Genomic DNA, 25,111 nt, shown 5'->3' with positions numbered 1-25,111 from the left:
ATCAGCCATCCATTGTACCCACCACTCAAGGTGATTATGGTTCCCATGTATTGGACAGGTAGGTTTGGTTTTAAAGCTGTCATCGTTTGGGTCCTGTGTTGGAATGTTGGGCACTGTGGGATGTCTGCCTGCAGACTGATTTTCATGTGAACACTGCTAAACTGAGTAGGGGCAATTGCTGATGAGATCAAGTATACAAAATTCACGCCTATGTGTTTTAATTGTACTCCCAGCTGGTGTTTTTCACCAAACACTCATACACAGGCATTCCTGCTGTATGTTGTGGGTGAGGCATGTATGTTTTGAAGCAAAGTCTTTCTTGTAGTGGATGTGGCCAGTATTGAGTTTCATCTTGTAGATACATTGGGCAAGAAATATACCACTATTAAGCTACATTTGCCTCATTTTTTAACGCAACAGCAGCGCAAACTCACAAATTACAATGATATTTTGTAAGTTTGTGATGCTTTTACTTCAAAAATGAGGCAAAAGCAGCACAGATGAATTAGAAGTCATGGCCCTTTTGCATAAATATCTGCCCACATTATCTCTACACTCTGGTATTGATACTCTGTGACCTTTGACATGTTACCTGCATCACAAATCTCCAGCAAAGTAGATGTGTCACATTACACAGAGACAAAGTGGTTGTGTGGGTGCTGTTTATTTTAAAGTGCTGTAGTGCAATATTTACATAGTCCAGGTTTGTGAGCCCATTATTCTAAAGCTTTCTATTGTGATGCAACACAAGTGCAAGGTTGAAGCACATGTCATTAGACATGCTGAGATGAAGTGTCATTCAGTGCAGAGGAAAATGAATTGCCAATTGAGTAGTGAGGGGAAACACCCAGAACAACTACTCCTAAACCACGAAGTCGTGGAAAACAAAAGCGAAACAACGGTTTAATTTTCCACAACTTCCTGGTTTTCGTGCCTTAACCACCACGCATGTGTGAACCAAGTACATGCGTGGTTAAGGCACAGAAGAAGGGAGTCGACGTAGTGAAGGAGGAGGTCAGTTGGGCTGGGACTGGGGCTATTTTTTTTGGGGTGTGGTGGGGTGGGTGGCTCGGGGTGATTAGGTTTTGGGGGGTTTAGGTTTTAGGGGTGGGTTGGGGCGCTTTAGGTTTTAGGGGCGGGTGGGGGCTCAGGATACTTTTAGTTTTTGGGGTTGGGGTGGGGGGCTTGGGGTGATTAGGGTTTGGGGGGAGGTGGGTCAGGGTTTAAGGGGTGTGTTGGGGGTTTGGCGTGCTTTAGGTTTTAGGGGAAGGTGGTTGGAGTTGTGGTAATTTTGGGGGTGGGGGTGGGGTGGTTGTGGGGGTGGGGGGTCGTGGTAATTTGTAGGGGTGGGGGGCTAAGAGGGAACCATGCTGGAACCGTGCATGCTGATCACTAATGACTTTACCAGGAATGCCTTTACAACAAAAAATCATTGTAAAGGCATTCGTGGTAAAGGCATTAGTGATACCAATGAGTTTGTTGTTCCAAACTCGTTGTTGAGCCATGGGTGTTTGAAGCACTTGTGGTTTCAACATATAACCAGTAGTGAGAAACAATTGCAGTCCATAGTGGTAAGGTTAACAGTGTGTCGGTGAAGAGTGCATGTCACCAACTGTAGCAACACTGGCATGCTGTCAAGCACAGAACAAAGGAAAATCAGTTCCCATGTGGCATGGGCTGGTGCTACCGGGTAGTCCTACGGATTAATGTGATCTGTTCTACATCTTCATCCTCTAATGTGTGTGTCATCTCCTCTGCCCTTGATGGTGGTGGTGGTGGGTTTGAGGCAGCAACACTCATTTGAGTGGTTGGAGAAGTGGACTCCGAATTCCTGGCAGCTGCCATCTGTGGAACTAGATATGGCATCACTGCAGCAAGGAGGAGCTGCTGATTATTGAGTATGGCAGCAACATCCCTGTGGTAGGCAGCCATGTCTGCCCTGAGGGAGTCCAGCCTGTTGTCATGCATGCAGCTGCAAGATTGGGAGGGCAGGTGTTGTGACAACTCCCTCACAGCCGTGGTGAGGTCCCTCACACACTGTTGAACTCATTGCAGTAGGGATTGTGTGCCTTGTATGGCTGCTGACTGTTCTGCGGACGTCATCATGCACATGTGCATCCCCTCAAGGCTGGCTGCCATAGTTTGCATCCCCACCGCACATCCTTGGCCAGCTCCTGCTGTACTCCCACTACTGTCCTCTCAAAGGTGGTCCAGTGTCATCAGAGTCCTCAGCTGTGTTTGAGCTGGCAAGTTGTTCTATTGGGGTAGTGGGTGGGTCCTCTGAGATGGCTGCTACATGTGTGCTCCTCCTTGCGACTGGAGATGGTGTCTGGAGGGTTCCCAGGACATCTTGGAGGGTTTCCTGGCGGATGGTGGTCAGCTGGCCATCCAGGTCATCAGACAGAGCCACAGGAGAGCCATTGTCCTCTGAAATGAGATATTGTACAATTAGTTTGTCTGTTTTGGCAGTTGTAATGTGACATCACTGACTTCCTATTGGTGGTACAATGTAATCTTGGGTCCCATGCATTGTCCCTGTCATTAATGTTTGCAGTCTCTCAGGCCTATGTCCACATGCATATCACATGTAGTGTAGGCAGTTTGGGGAATTGTCTGCACCACATCTTCTAGGCGTGGGTTCTGTCCAAATAGTGGTTTACCACCTTCTTGTCCTAATCAACCCTCCCTCTGCTTTCATTAGCATGGTGAGGCCTTGTAATGGTTGTTGGTGTGCTGATGCCACATGCACTACACATAACAATATGGCCCTGTACCATTCTATAATTTTTCACATACACCTGCTGAGACCTAGCACCATACCATGTATTGTATTTGCATGAAACAACACAGGTGTCACCATTGGTAGTCTCACATGTTGATGTTTGCGTATGTGTTCTACATTGCATTGCATGGGCCTGGCAGAGTTCCATTTCCTCTTGTGACTGTGCGAGTGTGTTTGCCTAGCTACACACATATGTCTTCCTCCTCAATGCTGTTGACTCGGCACTATGATACCTGAGATGTTGCATGGTGGCATTGCAGCTATTGTGACACAGTGACACAGGCACAGGGGTAGACCCTGGAATGGGCAGCATGGGTATGATATTACTGCTGTGTACTTCATAACGTATGTGACAGTGCCTGATGTTCATTGAGTCTATGGACATAGGCAGTTGACAGGAGTTGCACTTTGATAGGGATTGATCATGTAGTCATACTGATCCCTCATTTTGAGTGTGTGTTTGCCATGGGCACCTAACTGGCATTTCCTAATTGACCAGCACACACAGCACAAATAGTTGTGGCAAGTGTTGTCAATGGTAAATGCTGCTTGAGCCAATGGCCTGAGTCTGAGCATTGTCCTCTAGTTTACATTCTGACAATACCAGCTGTCCTGTGAAAGCACCCTAGTTTTATGTTCTACCCTACCCTCCTGGCCTTTGTCAGCATTTCCAGCAGCCTTGACATGGCGGTGTACCCCCATGCAAAGGTTGTTGGTATTGTGTTGTGCTGTGCTTCTGGATGCCCCTGCACAGCCCATGCACCCATGCCATGCCCCTTTGCCCTTTCTAATGCCTGATTTTCAAAGCTGACATGCATTGTGTAGTAGGTATGTGCTTACCCCTTCTTGCACTTAACATTTAGGCAATTTTCCCCCATGCAACTTACCCTGCATATGTGTCCTGGTAGTCTGTGCTGTCCTGTCCTGCGATACCAGTGTTGATTTCCTCCGGGATGGGAGCTGCAACCATCTCCTCCATCTCGTCCAGATCCTTTTGCGGTGCTGGACTCCCACCTCAGGTCTGCAGTGCTGCCTTCCTGGTTTTTGCCATTTTCTCCTTTGTCTTGCGCTTACAGTCATGCCAGCATCCTTTGCTCTCAGTGACAGTTCTCCTGACCTCTGCCACACTGTTAATCTTGTCCACAATCTGTTGTCAAATTGCCTCTCTCCTCCCAATTGGCAATTTAGAGGTGATGAATAGTTGATGCTGGTGCTTCTTCACCTCTTTGACCAGGATTTAATACTTCTCTGCACTGAAGCAACACATCCTCTTCTTCTTGTCTCTCCCCTGGATCTTTTCTGTGTCCTCCTGGCTGGTTCCTGGTTGTGTGGGTTCTCCCTGGGGTCTCTCCTGGCTTCTGGGATCCATTTTGGAGCTCCTTAGCACTGTTTGCTGCATTTGCATCACTTTGTGACACGGTTGCTGTGAAAAATGACACCTGTCCCTTTTGCAACATTTTTTCATGTCGCAAACTGGATTAGAGTAATTTTTTTCTGGGTTAATGTCATTTTGCCTTACAACAAGGTGCAATGGTTAGTGTCAGAAAAATGACTCTAACCTGTTCTTAGCTCCACCCTCCATCAAAGTATAAATATGATGCACGGGTGGCGTTAAGAAATTACGCTAGCCAGCGCTAAAATCTTTGACACAAAACTGTGCAGTTTTGCATCAACAAGTATAAATATGGCCCAACGTCTGCTGAATAGTGTTGAAAAGATCATTTGCACAGGAATAAGGCATGCTCTAAAGCTTCCCTACCCTCTATTTGCCAATCTTGTGTTCCCCATACACTTTTTAAATCAATAGTGTTCTTCAAGTATTCGTAACCTTCAAATGCAAGATGGGAAATAAAGGAATCTGAATAAATCAACTTTGCATCAGTTAGAAAAATGTTTCTAACTTTTGAAGGAGGTAATTTAAAATAATAATACTCAGGATTTTTTTGTCATGCCCAGAAAAATAAGTAAACTTATCTGAATAACGTTTTGGGCTCCCACAGGTGATGTAAAACAATGTTCCCACTGTGTATAGTTAAGTACTGCTCTGTGTCTAGTGGCACAGTGCAGGTAGTAATGTCCCCAGTTATTGTAACAGAACATTTCCCCATAATTCATTGTATGTCTATATACATCATCACTTTCAAACACTGAATAGTCCTTCATTTCAGTTAACATGGAATCAACTGTCTGGACATCCCAATCATCAGATACAACACCAGGTGTAATTACATCCATCATAGAAATTTTAAATACATATTGAATTTGAATGACCTCAATAGGCCCGTATATATCAAATGGAACGTTGTCCCACACAATCCCATCAGGAATTAGCACAGCAGAAATCTTCGAACCTTATGTGAGGAATGATATGGAGTTAAGACTTCATCCACATGTTCAACTGAGGCGTGTTCAGGAAGGTAATGACCATTTATAAGTAAAAAGAAAACAGTCACAAAACCAATCCATAGAAACAATGCAAAAAATGTCAAGCAGAACCATAAATAGTTTACTGGGTGTATTAAATAGTTATTTTTAAGCCATAGATACAGCTTTAGTGTCTTTGATACATTTGCAATTACTGGAGTGGATGAGTCTGAAGAAAAGTCATCAATGTTGAAGAAATAACCAGAGGCAGTCTCTGCAGATGCAGGAGCAGGTACATTACTGGTGGATGGATCCACTTCAGGTTGAGGCTCATAGTATACGGGTCATTAGTCTGTGTAGTGTTGGTGGAAAAAACGGCCAAATCTTGGACAGGTGCTGTCTTGAAGTAGTACCTGGAATCAGCAAGAGCTCACTTTCTGCCGTCTGCATGGTTAAGGAGGTATTTGTAGCATTGTTGGACATTGTTGTATAGTCTGGAGTAGTGTTGCTATTTCTACTTTGAAGAGGTATGTCCTGTTGAGTAGTGGGAGGGGATCGGGAACTACCCAAGGGACCTCTGGGTCTACTGTGCAGGATCGGCCACACGGTGAACTTTGGTGTCATCAATGGAAATGAATCTGTTTGCTTTGGAACCAGGCAGTGGTGGGAAGATGACAATTCTGGTACCTTGTACACCGAGGATTAGGACAGGAGCTTCTCACAAACCAGATACCCAACTTTAGGAATCCAGCCAGTGGAAGTTGTTGGTAAACCCTTTATTCCTAAGGTGGCAGCACTGGTGGATGATTTATCATCACAAAATTGCTGAAGCTCTTGTAAGATGGTGAGACATTCATTTATGTCAAATGGTGTGTCTGCTGCCACCAAACCAGAGCCATCAAGATCTGGGACATAAAAAGGTATCCCAAAGATACCCTCATAAGGACCATCTTGGCAGATTGTTCAGTGCTCTCTGGACCTCATATAGGTGATGAAGCCAGCTGTGGCCCAAACCTAATACTCTAGCTGTTAAGGACTGCTTTAGATCACGATTCCACCTCTCCACAACCAAATTTCCCTCAGAGTGGTATGGTGAGGAGTAATGGAGTTCAACACCCATCGTCCCCATGGTGTCTCTGAATGCATTAGAGGCAAATGCAGGGCCCTGGTCTGACGCATATGTACCGATAAACATCAGCAAGTCTTTTGTAGCAGTTCTAGTGTCAGCCGACTGCTGAGGCCATACCCACAGGAATCTAGAACAAGAAACTACAGCATCTAACATGTATTTGTATGCACCATCAGGTAGAAGTGGACCGCAATGTTCCATGTAGACACATTGTAGTGGCCTGCTGGACACTAAGAGGGATGTCTGTGGTGGGCGTTTGATATTAGAGCCCTTTATTTGCTGGCAAATGTCACAACAAAGGACGTATTGTTTTGTCTGTTTGTCTGTTCGTCTGTTTGTATAGACCTGGCCACCAGAAGCGTTTTCTGTAAGAGTGTTACTGTGGCTGAGATACCAGCATGTGCAAAAGCGACACCCTCATGCGCTGCTTTTATTAGATCTAATCTCTTGTCTATAATTGGGATCGCTCGGTCTCCAACCCCAGGAATTGTTGCATAGGCAACATTCTGCGCACTGATGTGGTAAGAATATTTTTTAGGGTATGCTTTTGGGAGGGACTTGGCCTCAGCCAAAGCTTTCATGGCAGTCAGAATTTCATTATCCAATCTCATCTGGAAAAAGTTACTGCAGCCACAGAAGCTGTAGCTACTGCGGATTTGGCTGCTTCGTCAGCCAAAGTATTGCCAATCACGTGTACTCCTACACGTTGGTGGCCCAGTGTATGTACCACATGGACACACAGTAGCTTATCTTTGAGATCAGCCACCCACCCCCACAAAGTTTTGTGTTTTATGGTGTTTCCCTTGGAATCTCTAAACCCCTTCAGCTTCCAGTGATTAAGGTAATCATGATAGGACTGGACGCAGTAGTATGAGTCACAATTAAAGTCAGCAATACTGGCTCTGTGTGTTCTAGCGCTAGAAGAAGGGCTTTAAGTTCAGCCAGCTGAGCTGTGCAGTCCCCTTGTGTCTGTGTGTAGGTATTATGAGGGTAGAAAACTCCATTGTTTATCACTCCATTCATGGATGTGCAAGCGGCTTTAATATTGATGTTTGTCCCCTACAGCTGGTTGTGCTGAACCATCAATGTAAATGACAGTATGGTATATGTCAAGGGGCGGGGTACTCCTGTTTGTATTGGAGAAATTCTTGTGTCTGAAATTTTGGATCAAAAATGTAGTCAACATCAGTGCCAGTCAGGAAGGTGCCCACTGAATCCAATGTGTATGTAATGCCTTAGCATAAGGAACACTTGCTTTGGTGACAGCCTCTAAGGCTGGCACCAGTGTAACGACAGTGATGCATTTACCTCCGGCAAGTGGCCTCTCCTTTATGATAGCCATTTGACCTGCAGTTAGAATTTTTTCTGTGGGAGCAAAACGTTGTTCTGCATTGGAGTATAATTGTGATATATATGCTCTGGGCACTGTGTCGACCTCGTTAAAGGTAACATAAGCAAACCCAATGACACCAGCAATTATTCAGATGACCAAATTTGTTTTACTGTCATGTGTGCAAATGTTTGGCTTCTAGCATGTCCTGTTGCAATTCCCTAAGGATGCGTGTGTGTTCAACTGTCCAGTGTCTGCTAGAAAGATCTGGGTGTATTAAGTCATAAAGTGGCCTGATATGTTGTGCATAGTCATGAATGTATGTTCTGCCAAAATTAAATAAACTGAGTAATGACTGTAGTTTCTTGAGAGACTTAGGTGGGTGAAGTTGTGCACATTTCTCTAGAAAGTGCAGGGGCAGGCTCTTTCCCTCGTTTATTAGCTCATATCTCAGAAACCATACGCTGAGAAAGGCTATTTTAGTTTTTGTAAAATTGAACTTGTAGCCAAGGGCTGCGAATCCTAAAGCGATCCGATCGACCCTGGCAAGATGAATGTTGAGGTCGTCATCTGTGAGATAGATGTCATCGACGTAGGACAACGCCTCGGGATCAATATCATGTAATATTGATGTTACTCGGGCTGAGAACAGCCCTGGGCTGTTCTTATAGCCTTGGTGCAAACAGCAAAAGCGTTTCTGTGAGCTAAATGAGAATGCACTCAGGTCCCCACTTTCGTGTGCTAAGTTCTGGCAGAAGAACCTGTTGGATATATCCAACGTTGTTTTGTATTTTTTACGCACTATATTGTTAATCAGTGCTGTGCTATGTAAATTTTGTATAGCGTATTTATGTGTATGACTTTTTAAGTGTCTGTAATCTAAGACCATTTTATAGGAATGGTCTGGTTTTGCAATGGGGAATAAAGGGTTATTCATTGCAGAGACATGGTGCTCAATTACTCTCTGGTACTTGACCTGAGTGAGGATCTCCCTCACTGGAGCTTTTGCTTTGTGTTTAACAGGATATTGTGGCTGAGGTTGGGGTGTAGACCTGATAGGTATTATATGACAAGGAGAATCTTTGTCCCAACCTACATGATTGCTGTACAACGCAGGGGACTGCGCTAAAGCCCAGTTGACAGTGTAGGCTTTTTTTTTACCGCCTCTGGAACAAGATCAGAGAAAGATGGCAAAATAACATTTTCCCCATTGTGGGAGCTTTCGTATGTGCTCAGGTGGCCAGTCACTCTCGGCCAGCAGGATATTACAACTAAGCTCATCCCAAAACATCACATAAATTATGTGCTCTACGTCTCCCCTCAATTTGGATATTTAAATCATAAACCCTGTCGGGTGGGAGAACACGGCTGTCCGCAGTCTCAAGTGCAATGAAATCGCTAGTTGCTGTCGCATCCAGATGATCTTTCAGACTCTGGTGACATATCGTGACCTCTGCTGCGCTGTCTAACAGTGTCACTGCCCACGTCTTGTTCTTCAGCAATGTTCTCAAGTATACTGGCATTTTAATTGACAGTGTTGCCACCGTTTTCTTTTTAAACTGTGGCTTTTGCTGTGGAGACTTATCTTCTTTTTTGTCTGAAGACTGTGGTGAGTCTTTCTTCTGTTTCACGTATTCAGGACGTTGTTTAAGATGGCCCCCTATCTTGCTACGTCTATCTGGTGCGTCCTGAAAGGAATGAGAGGGACGTGAATCAGTATTTCTGTCAGGAGCTTTTATACTTTCTCTATTTCTGAGAGTGTATCTCCTATCAGAGTTCTCCAGATGTGGAAAATCTGCTCTCCTATTTCGTCTGTGTTTCTGCTTATCCCAGCGCTTCTTGGAACCCTCCTGTGCTTGTTTAGTACATTCCTTAGGGGTGGTACTCTGTAATTCAAGCTTCTTCGGCTTGGCTCCCAAACTATCCCATCCTATACTCTTATAGGTGTCGGAAGTAAATTTCGGTAGCTCCTTCTCCCGGTCCAAATGTGGCATCTCTCAGAGACGCTGGCGTATAGCCAGTGCTACCAATTCCCCTTTGATATTACTGAGTATGATCGAGGAGACTGCGTCAAAGTTGCGCATTAATTTCATCCCCAAATCTAGGGCTGCTGCAGGCCCGTGCTCATTCTGTATTTGTTTTAACACTTCCGGCAAATTGGCAAGTGTAGGGGTTCCATAACAATCTAAGTAGGGTAAAAGTCACTAGGTGACGAAGGCATGAGTCTGCAAGCCAAAGGCTAAACTAACTCATGTAACCCATTAAAACAAACTAGGATTCACTACATCCTTTGTCCTGTGCTTCAGTTAGCACATTTGGATATGTGCACTCCTCACTGACACACTGTTGACCTGTCTGCTGTAGACTGTCATTGTCTCCCACTTACCAATTGACAATTTTTGTTCCTCTGCACTTAACAACACTTCACCCAAGCATGTCCCATGACATGTCCATCAACCCTGGTCTTGTGTTGTGTCACAATTATATGGATTTCACAAATGGGGTTACTGACCTAGACATTGTAAATATTGCACTACGACACTTGTAAATAAATACCTCCTACACAAACAGCATGTCTTTGTTTATTGTGACACATCTGCTACGCATATAAATTGTGATGTGTGTAACCAAGTCACAGAGTTTCAGTACAGGAGTACAGGAATATAGGGGCACATACCTACACACAAGGTTCCAACATGACAAATGTCAATGCTGGTTTCATCCTCTACAAGCAATTCACTGAGTATGTCAAAAATGAAGAAATCATGTATGCTTCACTCACTACTTATGGCAGGAATGGCTGTGAAACAGTTTGTGGGCAATATTGTCAACTGGGAGTACCAGTAGAACACATTGGTGTGAAACAGAGGTACCTAACCTCATTAGTGATTGCCACTGGTCACTTCTGCAGGTAAGAGTTCAAAGGTAGGCTGTTGTCAGATGTTCCACAGTTCCCAACATTCCTACACAGGACCCCAACACTGACAGCTGAATTACCACGCCTACCAGTCCAATACAGTTAACATAGTCACCTTGAGTGGTGGGTACACTGGATGGCATATGCATGGCAAGTAGATGTGCTGTTGCTGCCAGTGTGACAGCTCAGTTGTCAATATCTGTCAATAGGTGATACACATGTCAAGAGCGGGATTCAGAGGCAGGATGGAATCCCTAGGCCAACACACTATTTGTACTGTGCACTCATGTGAAGACCCTGAGACACTAGCATATAACACAAAATGTATAGGAGTACGCAAACATGTTTACTAAGCATAAAACTGAACTAATAAAATAAATAGAACATACCCTATCCAAAACTAACCTATTCTAACTATACTTAACCAACAACTAAGGCTAACTACCCTATGCAAACTTAAGTGATATGGTTAACACCACACTCTAAACATTGCTCCCCCCCTTAAGTTATTTTTTATTTTTTATTTTTTTAAGTATATAATTTTTTTTCTTCTAAAAACAGATACCCCAACACAACCCACCCACCAATTAACACGTAATAAGTAATTAACCCACCCTCCAAATACACTTATCCTAAGTAAACTACAACCCCACACTAACCCCCTAAAACCCACAATAAAACATAACTTAAAGGTGGAAGAGAGGTGACAGAACTTGGAGGTGGCAGTTCACATGTATCTCGTGGCTTGGCTTTCTTCAGTTGCTTTTTTATGAACTTTACCTGCTTGGTGTTGGCGGCTACCTCCTTCTCCAAACGATCCAAATGTTTGAGGACCAGAGAAACGTTCCTCTTCAGATCCTGTAGCAATTGCGTGTCCATGGCAGCAGGTGGTGTGGGCTGATGCACTGTTGTTGTAGAAGTAGTTGCAGACAAGGTTGTGGGAGTGGGGCCAGATGTGCCCCCTGCACTGCTGAGGAGCTCTGTGTTTGTGGTTACTTCTTTTCAACTGTGGTGACCCCTTGTGGGAATGCCCGATATTCCCCTGTTGCCCTCTCAGCACTGTAGCGACAAGCCACCTTACAGAACCCAGATTCCACTGCCAGGGTATGGAGGTACCTCACTGCCCTCTTTTGAAATGCGCGTAGCTCATCATTGCTTATGTTGGAAGCTGTGAAATGGAGACAGGCAACCATCATTGTCAGCATTGTTTGGAGCCTGTACAGATCAGTAGCTCACACTGATGCACTCCAACTCACATTCCAGAAAAGACAATGGCCCTGATCAATTTAACAACAACCGTATCTTAGCATCATATTATTGACACTAAAGTGACGCAAAACGTGAAAATGAACTAAACATATGGAAGTGTGCATCACTTTTGCATTATGATGAATAAAGCAAAAGCAGTGAAAACATTACATAGATCAGGCACAAACCTCCTCATCATCTTTGTCTATTTACAGCCCTACATCACCAGGAACTTGCACATGTTAATGGGAGGATGGGATGCTGTTGGTAGCCATAAGGGGTCAGAGCTGATAGGTAAACCTGCAAGCTTGATCAATATGACTGTCACCTACACTGTGAGCATCACATCTACCTATAAATGTGGTATTCCACTTCCCCTGAGCCTATGGGGTGATGGCCATGCGATCCATCATCTCAACTGTCCTGGTCATCCACCAAGGCATGCCCACTCATATGTGTAGTTAAAGAGTGGACCATATGTTATTAGGTCTGACAACTAGGAAGCTAGTATCCATAGGTCTATCACATCTACATTCATGTGCCTAGGTGAAGACACTCATCAATACCTGATCTGCCACTACTATTCCTTACACACCCATTTCCATGCCAGCACACGTTTGGCCTTGACCTGCAAGCAAGCCAATTACATTCCACATAAGTGTAACATACATGAAGTGCAAAAGACGGAGAGCCATGCTGGGGGACAATTGCCAGCCCAGTCCTCCATCTTCATGACAATACGGGGTGCACCAAATTGGGTTCAATATGTTTTTTATCCATGTGTTGAGAATGATAGAGTGCGCTACTACCAATATTCTCACAGCGTTGCACTCTCTCATTCTTAGTCACATATGGCCCTACATGTGGCTTGTCATCACATTGTGTACACGATGCTGGCCATTGTACACCATGAGCCTCATAAGATGTGAACCTCTGCTGGTATAAAGGGGATCCTTTAAATGGGCTCTAATGTCAGCTTCCAGCCTACTTTAATATCCGATAATTGGACAGCTTATCACATCTGGCACTGTATTCAACACACATGACTCACTCACACCAAACCCTGGATTACATCACAGAACATACATCACACTTACTGGATACATCTGGGTCCTCAAATCACACCACTTCACCGGCTGTGTAGGGGGCAGGTTCACCTGTAAGACATGAATGGAAAACCATGCTTAGTATCATATCACTGTCACTGTGAGTGGACAACAAATTTTAGTGTGAACTAGTTGAGAGGAGTGAGCTAGTTATCCTAGTTGAAAACAGTGCAACAGACACACCACTACGATCACACAATGACACAGACACTCAGATGAGTAAGAGCCACACATCTGAACACTAACACTGGTCCAGAGACTCATGTAGTGCTACACCCTGCAACAACCACTTGTGGCCCATCTATAGATGAAGGGACTATATGGTATAAGGAGGAGTTGTGGAAAAATAAATGACACTACGCTGGCGCTTTGCAAGACATATGATTCAGGTACTCAGGCCTGTCTTGCAAGGCACCCAGAGGTGGTTTGTGATAGACATACCGCTCAATTTTAAGTCTGCAATGATCATGTGTTGATCAATCCATAACTTATGTGGCAAAGTTGTCTAATGGTATCAAATGCTCTATATATATTGCCCCCTAAGGCGGGTAAGCCCCCTTAGCTAACATAATGGCAGGGGTCATGTGTGTTAAATTATGACAAAGTAGCGCTATACATGCATTGACACAATCCCGGGAAAATATGGTAGGCCGTTGGTGCCTTGGTGTTTCATACATGACACTATGCTGAGGCACAGGTGGCGCTATGGCCTTTGAAATGTGTGCCTTGTGATGGTTCTGCAGGACTCATTAGACATCTGACCTGCTTTGGTATCATTGTTGGACATGTGAACTCAAAGCCTAGACTGGCCCAGATACACTTCATTCTGGTTGCATACAACCTGTACACAAGCATTGCATTTAGCACTCCAACGAATCTGTTACTGTCATTCAAGAGCAGTGAACAGTAAATATTATGCCAATGGGAGACTCACCAACAGGTCCGCCGATCTCAACACCAAGGTGATTGAGCAGATCCTCCTCTGTGGCCACCGGATCTGCCCAGCAAGGCTTGAGCTGGTGCTCATTCCTGCTGCTCCTGTACACTCTCTTCAGGTGCTGGAGCACTTTGCCCCACCGCAGCTATCTGGCCTCGGTTTGGTAGCCCTGTATGACCCAGCCTCCCATCTCTAGCATCATGGGCAGGTAGTGGCATGCCAGCCACACAAATTCACCCAGCTCTTCCTCTGACATCCTTGTCAGCCTCCCCCCTCCCAGACATGTTGTGTTTGGTCAAATTTGACCCCGAATACCAAGAAAAAATTTAAATAAACAATAACTTAACCCCACTAACTAATCCCAACTATCCCAAATGCGTAACTACCCCGGACAGACACCCCACAGTACAAATACAAATATAGACATAAAACACACAAAATCACAAATACTTGGACAAAATGCACACAATATAGAAGGACACGACAGGGGGGTTGCCACAAACTTCAATTCACAGCCAAGACACAACTATTAGACTGTAAAGAGAAAGTGAAACTACAGCCACTGTTCCATGCTTGTAAACAGGATTTCCTATTACATCACCTCCTGTACCCGTGCATCACGTTTTTCAGCTTTGTGTGGATTTATTTGACGCATTTGACATTCGTGCAGGTTTTATTTTAATGCATTACTCATGTGCGTTGTTTAGATAGACGCATGACGGTTATGCATTGATTTCACTGAAGGCAGCATTGAGAGGAGTGCCAAGGTACAATTCATGCTAAAGGCCTATGTCTCATTTACTTTGCGTTTGTGGATATTTTAGATGCAATGCATCATGTTTTCTTTACTCAATCCCTGATTGCTTTTTTTGCATTGTCCTTAGATGCACCGTGAATCAACATACAAATGACATGGCCTGTGGTGCAATGTGGCATTTTGGGTATGGCCACATGTGGTAGTCCATGCAACAGTGTGACAAGGGTGTGATTTGTCTGTCCCACCAATGTGTGTCTTACAGACTCAACAGCATGCAAATTGTTGCACGTTCTGCATATATATGCATATGTGACAAGAGTGTATCCACATATGTTTGGCATTCAGTAAAATGCAATAATTCTAATTTGTGATTGTGTATTGTGTTTTTGTCTGTGATGTGTGATGTTGTCATACAGAGCATAATATTTAAAGCTACATGCACAGGTCAGGAATTCTTGATGATGGGTGAACCATTGCTACCTCAGAAATATTACCCAACAACTGTCTCCGTATGTAGATTTTGAGTTTACGGAGACTTGTGTGAAGCCTGCATATTTGTCTGACATGTGTATATCTTTGATACATAGTGTGTATGACGCACTCTGCCTCCATTCCACCCAGAATATGTTTTGATCGCAAACATTTGGTTATACTATTGCAATTACCAATGGTTGTTGGTTTAATGTGGTTTAATGTGGTGGACCTGCTGCTGTAGCTGCATATGGTCTCATCCATGCTGATGTGTACTTGCAATGTGTGGGGTCATGTGCACCCTATGTCAGTACTGTGCCCCATGGCAGTGGCAGGACAGATTACCATGGATATTCTGCGCAGGCCCAACATCTTCCATTGGTTGTTATACCTGGGCAAATCATGATGACCATAGTTTCTACTTATGTCCCCCTCCCCCTGTCACACATGTTCAATGCAGCCATTGCAACTCTTGCACTGAGTTTATTTCTATTTTTTGGCATCCACTCCCTCATGTGTGGGCCCCTTGAATGCATCCTATTTGGACATGATATAGTTGTGTCTGATGAGCTATTGACTAACAAGTTGGCAATGTGGATGTACAAAATATGTAGTGGTCCATAGATTGTATTCTTGAGGTGTCACATACCAGTGATGAGGCTGTTAGAGATGTGTGTGATGGTGGCAGTACAATCTTACACATCACATATGATGTTTCAATAGTACTTGACTGATTTCCTATTTGTAACATGTTCCTTTAGCTTTGACTCACATTCCTATGCTATGTGTAGTGGAGACTGACGAGGCCGAAGCAGAATTGGTTGTATTAGTGAAGTATTTATTTACAAAATTGACAAGGTGAATTCAGTGGTTCTTAAGAGTAAAAGTTGTCAACTACTGCATACCCCAGCAGCTGTGTTGTGCTGTTCCCCCTCCATATCGTCACCACATCCTCCTCCTCCTCAGGCAGGTCATCTACCTGGTCATACATCAGAATGTTCATCCGCACACATATGTTGTGCAGGACACCGCGTCAGGATGATTTTGCACACAATATGTGGGGCATATAGAAGGCTGCCTCCTGTGAGGTCCAGGCACCTGAATCTTGTTTTCAGTATGCCAAATATCCTTTCCACGATATTGTGTGACTTGCGGTGTCCCTCATTGTATGCAAGCTCTGCTGCCGTGCTTGGGTTTGTAAATGGGGTCATCATCCATAGCTGTATACGATAACCCTGATCCCCCGCAAAAGATAAAAGGTGTAAGTTGTTGTTTAGACTTGTAACAGGTTTGTCATGGAGCATGGCAGTTGTTATTTTGATTTGGTTGCGACTCATAACTGTTTATGGTATGGTGTGAGTTCCTGGCCTTGTGCAAAGTTTTGGTATTGGCTTAAGGACCTGGGACATCTATTTGGGAATCCTAACTGATGCTCAGTATCTATGTACCATGTGTTGAGTAGTGCATCTGTGTATCCTGGTGCTTTCACTAGAGGGGACATGACATATCCTAACAACACAATGGGGTCAGATGTGGTGACAATGTGGTAGCCCTACAGAGCCTGGACGTCCCAGCCATTTTAACATGTGTCATTACAGATGATGTGACACTCTTAGGACTATCTTAATGAGTAAGTGACAATGCACAACACAGCTCCAACATTTTGACTACTAGGCAACCCTTTGTTGTCCCCTGCACCGGCACCTAATATGCAGCCGTGCAACAAGACTACCAACCTTGCACAAAGGTGCTTGGCTAGTTGCCCTGTGGAGGTAGATGTATCTATGCAGGAAGGGGCACCATCCTATTCATATACATTTTTGATGGACAATTGGCTGTTTCTGTGTGTTCAGCAGTATGCAGCATGCATAGGTCGCACATTCGTATGAGGTCAAATCACAGTCTATTTCCTTATTGCAACCTCCAAACGGCACCCCTGGGGTGGTGTTTGATGTTGGCACTGCCTCAGGTTTTAATTTACACCTACATCTGCGTCAGCATCATAGTGCTATATATCTTGTGGTGTCAGACCTGCAGCTACATATATTGCAAGCCCCTTCCACGCTAAGTGCTGCGTGGGAGGGTGGCCGACTTCCAATGTGGCTTCAAGTCACAAAAGAGTGGTCATCCGCAAACTTGTACATACAGTGCAGGCCATGACAAAGGCACTGGGGGCTCTTACATAGACCCCTTAGTGATCCTGAGTGGCAGCTGATGTTTGTGCCAGCCATCAGGTGTCCAAGGGTGTGTATCTCCTTGTTTCAGGATGATCAACATCACTACCGTTGTCTCTCCTATCTTCCAAAACATGAAGCAGCATTTATTCTGTCCACTCATGCACAGTGCAGGCTATAGGATTGAGCTCATCTACATAGCAAATGTGTCCCTTGGCAGTGTGCATGTAAGGTCAGTGAAGTTCTAATTACTCCTACAGGGCCCCACTATGGCATCCATGATCTGTACTAACAGTGAATGTGCCCCATGGTGGGCCATTTATTGTTTACGTACAGACATGATGGTGTTGTGGGTCAATAAGTAGTGCATGTGAGGTGGTACTGCAGTAGGTGTGGTGCCACTTCTCACAAATCTGGCACATGGTATGTGATGGCCATTGATGTTGTATTCCTATGTGTGTGACCCAATGCACCAGGCAAATGTATATGCACATTACAGGTAAGTCAGGTATGTGTTGATGAGATGTAGTTGGTATTGGCACCAGCTGTCTGGCATCTGATGTTTGTTCTGGCAGATTTAACAACACAAAAGGATGATGGACGGAGTGCTGACAATGCAAACACTCACCCCCAGTCACAGATCTGGGTTTAATCCATCCATCCATGCCACCCCAGTTTGGACCCAGCCATATGCAAATCAGTCTTGACCCTATTCCTCATGGGAACAGTCCAGCCCAAACTGCCAGGCCAGGTCCTCCCTGGACCGGAAACAAGCATCCTGGGACCAGTTTCAGGGTATCACCCTTCTTCAACCAGGCTAGCATGATTCCAGTGGCACAGTGAGCAAGGGACCCACATCTGGGCATACCCTTCCCACTTGGCGCAACTTTAGCAACACAAAAGGATGATGGACGGAGTGCTGACAATGCAAACACTCACCCCCAGACACAGATCTGGGTTTAATCCATTGTTGTTTTGCTCACCATGCCACCCCAGTTTGGACCCAGCCATATGCAAATCAATCTTGACCCTGTTCCTCATGGGAACAGTCCAGCCCGAACTGCCAGGCCAGGTCCTCCCTGGACTGGAAACAAGCATCCTGGGACCGGTTTCAGGGTATCACCCTTCTTCAGCCAGGCTAGCTTGATTCCAGTGGCACAGTGAGCAAGGGACCCTCGTCTAGGCATACCCTTCTGTCAGAGACTTGCACAGCATGATTTGAGTGATCTGTGCCTATGTGTGACTTACTTTACATGAGCAGGCTGTATGCCATTGACATTACTGTGCTATTCTTTGTTTGGTGTACTGTGTGTGTGAAGTCTACATAGTAGGCAACCTGTGGGCACTTGTAGTGGTGTGTGCGCATCTTCTGTTACAATGGGTACATATCTGCACCTGTCCGTGTGGTGTGCCTGTCAAGTTGTGGGTGTATTATGTACATATGGGGTATGTGTTTATGGTGTGCACTGATTGTTCTGTACTGAAGCAGGGTGCATATGTGTTGTTACCTGGACATCTGTGTTACCCTGGCCATGTGATTTTGGAGTGGTGTATGTCTTTTGTGTCCCACAGGCTTGTTGTGTTGTGTGTAAATTGCTAGGTTTGTTGGCCACCCACAAGTAACCCATTTCCATATTGTCCATCCTGGAAGTGTTAGTTGATCCTGCTTTTCCTGAATATGTAGGCGTCATGGACACTCCCAGGATACTTGGCCAAAATGTTTGTGAATAGTCTCCGGTGGTGCACTATGTCCTGCACATTTATGGAATGCGTTTGCAATTCCGGAATAAATGCTCTGTTTCTGCAGGTGGAACAAGTCAGACATGAGTACAGTCAATTGCACCAAGCACATGAGGGAAGCCATCAAATTGGTAGAACCCCTGTTTTATCTCCTGCTGAATTTGCTGGGTGTTGGGGAAGCTGATGTGGGGGGTGTCAGAGAGATAATTGCATCTAACACCTTTGGCAGGAACACTGAGAATGACGGCTGTGAAACACCAGAAACCAAGTCACCCGTTGTTTGAAATTAGCCACTTGCCAGTATGTGCAGGACAGCTAGCAGCTTTGCCACAGGTGGTATATTATGTGGGGTCTGCAGGCTTCCTGTGAACTGTGGCTCAATGTGGTGCAGCAGGTGTAGTATGGCTTGCCGGTTGAGTCCTTATGTCCTTATTATGTCTTGTTCCCTGAGGTCCAGGAGGGTTGTCCTGTTTCTGAAACTCTTCTCCTGCATTCTGCGTTGCCTTTGTGGGCCCCGTTGTGGTGGTGGTGGTTGCAGTTGTTGCTGCTGTCCTCTGCGTTGTCTCTCAAGTTGGAGCAGTAGCACTTCCATGTTGTCCTGTGGGTTGGTAATGTTGCTTCTGTGTGTTTTCCTTAAGCAGTGCTGTAAGGACCTCATTTTATTGCCTGGTCTGACCCAAGTGTTCAAATTTGACACAAATTGGAGTTAACGTCATTTTTTGGGTCCACCTCCCATACGTGTGTCATTTTTTCCCGGGTGGATAAATATGCCGTTAGGGGCTTTGACTCATTTTTTGGATGGGGACGCCTACCTTGCATCTCATTGACGCAAGGTGGTTTCACACATCCAAAAAATGCTGTTGACTCCAATATTTTGATACTAGACGGGTCCAGCATCAAAATATAAATATGGAGTTTGCGCTGAATTATTGTAAAAAAATGACTCTAATTCAGCACAAAGCAAGTATAAATCTGGGCCTAAGTGACTACAAGCCTGTTAATTTAGTGTACACCCATCCTCCTACCACCCTCTTTGTATATTGAGAAACCCATAAAAAGAGAGACCCTGGTTTCAGCGTACATCAGCTAAGTAGTAATGATGGCTCTTAACACAGCTGTAGCAGACAAGCCAACTTTTTTCGTCAGAATTGTGTGTAAATATGAGTAAATTGATCCCCCACTCTAATAATCTTGAACATTTTAACTTTTTCAACAATTACAAATTGTATGAAACATATTTTAAGGTTTTCGTTCAAAGTCTCAGTAAACCTGCTGTAGCATACTCTGTACTTCTTATGTATTTGTTAGTGCAGACTAGTACCTTTCAAAAAATATATTCCCTTTGTTGTCTGAAAAGTGCACATTTGTTAAGTTTCAGTTTCCTCTGGCTTTTATGTGTATGGCGTCAAATAAAGTTTAGCCATGGGAAAGAAATGTGAGACAATGTTGTAATTTCAGGAATTTCACGCTACAAGCCTAACAAGAAATTCCAGAAATTTCTCAAAGTACGTCGACGTAATTTGAATTTCAGCCGGGCCTAGATGTAAGTGCAACACTAATGCATTAAATATATGCATGATTTGAACAAGGCATGCATTCAAAGTGGATTATGACTTGATTGCTAATAAAGACATCTTTGTTTAATTTCTTTATTTTATGGAAACTTTGCGTTTAATGTCACTGTTATGACTTGCTAAAGAAAATAGATGTGCTTTGTTTGCTTTCGCTGAAATTAAACTGGAACTCCTGAAAGTTAATACTCTTTATGCTAAAAGTATATAGAGTTTTTTTTTTGCTGCGTAAAAGTGTGCTGCTGTGTTAGGGTTAGCAATAACGATAATGTTGTCACACAGTGGATCTTCAAATCAACCTGATCATGGTAAATGTTAGATATATGTGTTGAAAATATTAATATTTGAATGTAATTGTGAATTTATACAAACAGCGTCTTATTTAATGTCTTATTTCGCATTTTCTTGTAATTATTTTGTAAATGAGCTTATCAGACCAACCCACTGTCGAGAGCACTAACTCCAGAGGACCGTATAGTAAGAAAAACAAACATTAGAAATGCATATCGCTGCGGATCGTGATTGCGAAACTTTTTTAACCAACTTTGTGAGATTTTCCACGTGTTTGTGTGTCTATGTGTGTGTTATGTGAGTGTCTGATGATGTGTGAATGTATGCGTGCTGATGCCAGGAGCGAGTTAGAAGGGATGTGGGGTTGGGTGGGACTAGGGTTAGGGTGAACAAGAGAGTTGAGTGGGGTGGAGAGGGGTGCACTGTGAAATGTGAAATCGAGAGAAAGGTGAGAAAGCATAATAGGATGAAGAAGCGAGAGTGAGGCAGAGAAAGAATAAAAGGGGATAAGGAGGGTGAGCTAGAAAAGAGGGTGACATGAAGATACAATGCTGGAAGCGATTATGGATGAACCGAACCTCGTTTCCTACATATATTTTTCACAGATGCACTGCCAGACCTTGAAGCATCACGATGGCCATTTTAGACTACTGATCTTTTAGCTGCAGCTTTGCAGTTTTTCTGCAATGTTCGTTTTTCTAAGTGTTCAGGAATTTTTGGTCTGGTCCAGCACCTCAAGCCCTAGAGCAGTGGTTCCCAACCTTTTGAGTTCTGTGGACCCCCACTTTAGCATTAATGGAACCCAGGGACCCCCACTGAATCATCATGGGAATCTGGGGACCCCCGCCTGAGTCATTACTGGAAGCTGGGGACAAAATTTTTCAATATTTGTTAATATTTTTTAATTTTCTAGGCTCTCACGGACCCCCTGAGAAGGCTTCACGGACCCCCAGGGGTCCCCGGACCACAGGTTGGGAACCACTGCCCTAGAGTTCTCATGGCAGGCCTCTCATTTATTTCACATTAGGAAGAGAAGTGAGGGAGGAACCAAACTTTCTGAAGGGAGAGGGGCAAATGGGTACCTTTCCTTTGTGATACCAGAGAACATCACAGGATCTCTGATTTGGATGAATGGGTCCTGAAGACTTGAACTCCCATCAAAATCCATTCACCACAGGTCCGTGCTATGTGTATCTATTTTCTAGCTCAAAGCCCAAATCGAAACTGTGGAGTAAAACAAAAATGCAAATTGCAGACTGTTGTATGAACAGAAACCTGTTGAGTCCATCAAAAGTGAATGGGGCCATTCCATCAGCTGCATTATGTAGTTTGTTTAGTAGTACTACTAAAGTAATAAGTACTGCTATTCACAAACCTCCACATCCATGGAGAGATCCTTGAGATCCTCACATATGTAAGTTTTCCACAAAGTGGTAAATGTGGGAAGGACAGGGGAGTGTTTGGAAAAAAGAGACAAGGTGCTACTGAATAAGAGGGGTTTAGGAAGGAGTACAAAGGGTGTAGGGAGGGTAAGGAGGGCTTTAAGAAATAAGATATCCACCCACAAAACAGTAAGTCAATTGCCGTTCACAGACTGCACTTCTTAAGTTGTTGTGGCCAAAATGGATCCAAAAAAGTAATAAATGTACTCAAGTGTGGAGCTGAAGTAAGCCCACAATTACACATGGTCACACACTGGCACTGCAAATAAAAAAAAATATGGAGTTAGGGATTGTAGATATCCCTGCCCCTTCAGGAAATAATGTTAAATAATTTACATTATTTAAACTATTTCAAAAAATATAAATATATGAAATATAGGGGGTCATTCTGACCGCGGCGGTTCGGCCGCGGTCAGATGCGGAAAACCGGCGGTCTCCCGCCGGTTTTCCGCTGCCCTTGTGAATCCTCCATGGCAGCGGAGCGGGATTCTGACACCCCCTACCGCCATCCTGTTCCTGGCGGGTCTCCCGCCAGGAACAGGATGGCGGTTGGGGGTGCCGCGGGGCCCCTGGGGGCCCCACTTTGTATTTCAGTGTCTGCTATGCAGACACTGAAATACGCGACGGGTGCCACTGCACCCGTCGCACCTTCCCACTCCGCCGGCTCAATTCTGAGCCGGCGTCCTCGTGGGAAGGATGATTTGCCCTGGGCTGGCGGGCGGCCTTTTGGCGGTCGCCCGCCAGCCCAGGGCAAATCCCAAAATACCCTCAGCGGTCTTTCGACCGCGGAGCGGTATTTTGGTGGGGGAAGTCTGGCGGGCGGCCTCCGCCGCCCGCCAGACTCAGAATCACCCCCATAATGTTAAAACATCATCTAAATTAGAACATATGTTTTATTATTATATTTATTTATTATATTTTAACATCTTTTATAATTGTTTGAATTTAAAATGTAACGTAAAATTAAGTGTTATCAAAATATGATAAGATTAATTTTAATTAATTGTATAGATCACACATAATAATTTTAAGACCTAAAAAATGTTCTTGTCTTTTAGATGGTGTTTTTTTTTTAAATTAAACATTAGAAAATATTTGTAATATATTCAAAATAATTACGTTTTAAATTTAGATTAAAGTAATAATGCTATAAATATTTTTGTATGTTCTACATACAAAATAAATATGGACAATAAGGTACACTATTATTTAATATGAAAGTACTTCTACTGTTTTTATCAACTATAATATATTTTTTAAATTTTCCCTAAGCTGTTAAAGAGGAAGATCTCCACTTTTTTGAGGTAGAGATCTCCCTATCATAAAGTATAGAGAAAAAGTTAAAATGTTTACTAAGCTTGAAAAAAATAGTAAGCATATTTTTAAGTTAAATAATAATTCAAATTGATTGTATATATTTATTTGAAATCTAGAGAAACACAAAACAATTCTCAATTAACATTAATTGTAAATTACATGTTTAATTCACTCAATTGTATTAAAATACAATTATTTTTAAGACACATACACACAGAAAGACATGTATGTTTATTATGTAATAATACTGATTCTGTTGTAGTTATAGGAACATTTAAACAAATGTAATTATATTTAATGTAAATTAATATTATTTTAATTTGTAAACTGTTATTAAATCTCTTAAAATAAAATAAAAATATTTTATTTTAGGCAATTTATTAGCATTAAATAATATTTATTTAGGATTTTAGCTATTTTAGCTAATTCAACTTAATTCACCCTTTTTCTTTTGTGGTTCTATTTTAAGTCCCTACCGTCATCATTTTCTATGGGTGCCTGTTGCAGTATTCATGGAAGGCCATGAATGATGGTGGTCTTAGTACTGCTCTTTTTGGCAGGAGTAACTTACACTCATACATTTAGCACCATTCCCTGCTTTGGAGGAATTTTACACTTGGAAATGGTGAATAGCGAATAGTAGTAAAGTTACTCAAAAGCATAAGAGTAAGCATGCTCAAAAGTAACTTTTGTGAAGATTTGGGACCTCACCTCCACCCTCACATCTAACGTTCTCTTCCACACTGAGACCTGGCCCCACGCCACTATCATGCCCAACAGCACCACTGCAATACTCAAAGGATACAAGATCACCCACCACAGAAACATCAGTAAGCCAGGTGGAGGTATTGCCATCACGCTCAAGGAATCCATCCAATGCACCACCACTACTGTCAACATCACCCCAGCCTTGGAACACCTTAATGTCTGACTCCACACAGACAGCAAAACCACCCTCAGGGACACTCTTGCCTACCATCCCCCAAGACCACATCCAGCCTTTTGCAGCTTCATTGCTGATTTCTTTGCCCCCCTCGCCATAGATTCCAACAACAACATTTTCCTCCAAGACTACAACTTTCATCTTGAAGACCATAATGACTACCAATCTCTTTGACAGCATGAACAACATCAGACTTACCCAACTCATCTACGACCTCACACACATGGCAGGCCACACACTATACTCTATCTTCACCTCCAGCTCCTGCATCAGGTAGATCCACAAAACAACTCATGTGGACATTACCAGCTCACAGACCTCTGCCCCCTGTCTGCCCAATGCATCCTACCACATCTGGAGCAAAGTCTTAAAGCAAACATTGATCAATGCCTACACACCACCCACCCCATTACTTTCAACAACCAACACCAGAGTGTCAGAAACTTCAACAGATGGATCACCAACTGCACTGATATTGTCACTCCTTTTGGTAACAATACCCACAGAAGACCCTCAAGCAGGTAGCCTTCTACAGTGAAGACCTCCAAGTCACTAAACAACACTGTAAAGAGCTGAAAAAGAGATGGTGCAC

At 43.7% G+C, this 25,111-nt stretch overlaps 1 protein-coding gene across 6 annotated transcripts in view; it reads left to right on the top strand.

The window, feature by feature from the left end:
* Positions 1-25,111, top strand: part of LOC138296535 (isoaspartyl peptidase/L-asparaginase-like) — a 1,292,011-nt gene that overhangs the window by 87,694 nt on the left and 1,179,206 nt on the right. The window contains exon 2 of one of the 6 annotated variants that reach the window (XM_069235751.1): positions 20,414-20,498. The exons of the other annotated variants lie outside the window; for them this stretch is intronic. The gene's annotated coding sequence lies outside the window, so the exon portion shown is untranslated. The remainder of the gene's footprint in view (positions 1-20,413; positions 20,499-25,111) is intronic. 6 annotated transcript variants of the gene reach the window in all.

The sequence above is a fragment of the Pleurodeles waltl genome, chromosome 5 (assembly GCF_031143425.1).
Source record: "Pleurodeles waltl isolate 20211129_DDA chromosome 5, aPleWal1.hap1.20221129, whole genome shotgun sequence".
In the NCBI taxonomy this organism is placed as follows: domain Eukaryota; kingdom Metazoa; phylum Chordata; class Amphibia; order Caudata; family Salamandridae; genus Pleurodeles; species Pleurodeles waltl.
Note: the sequence above shows the minus strand (reverse complement) of the source record. Positions and strands in the feature narration are given on the sequence as shown.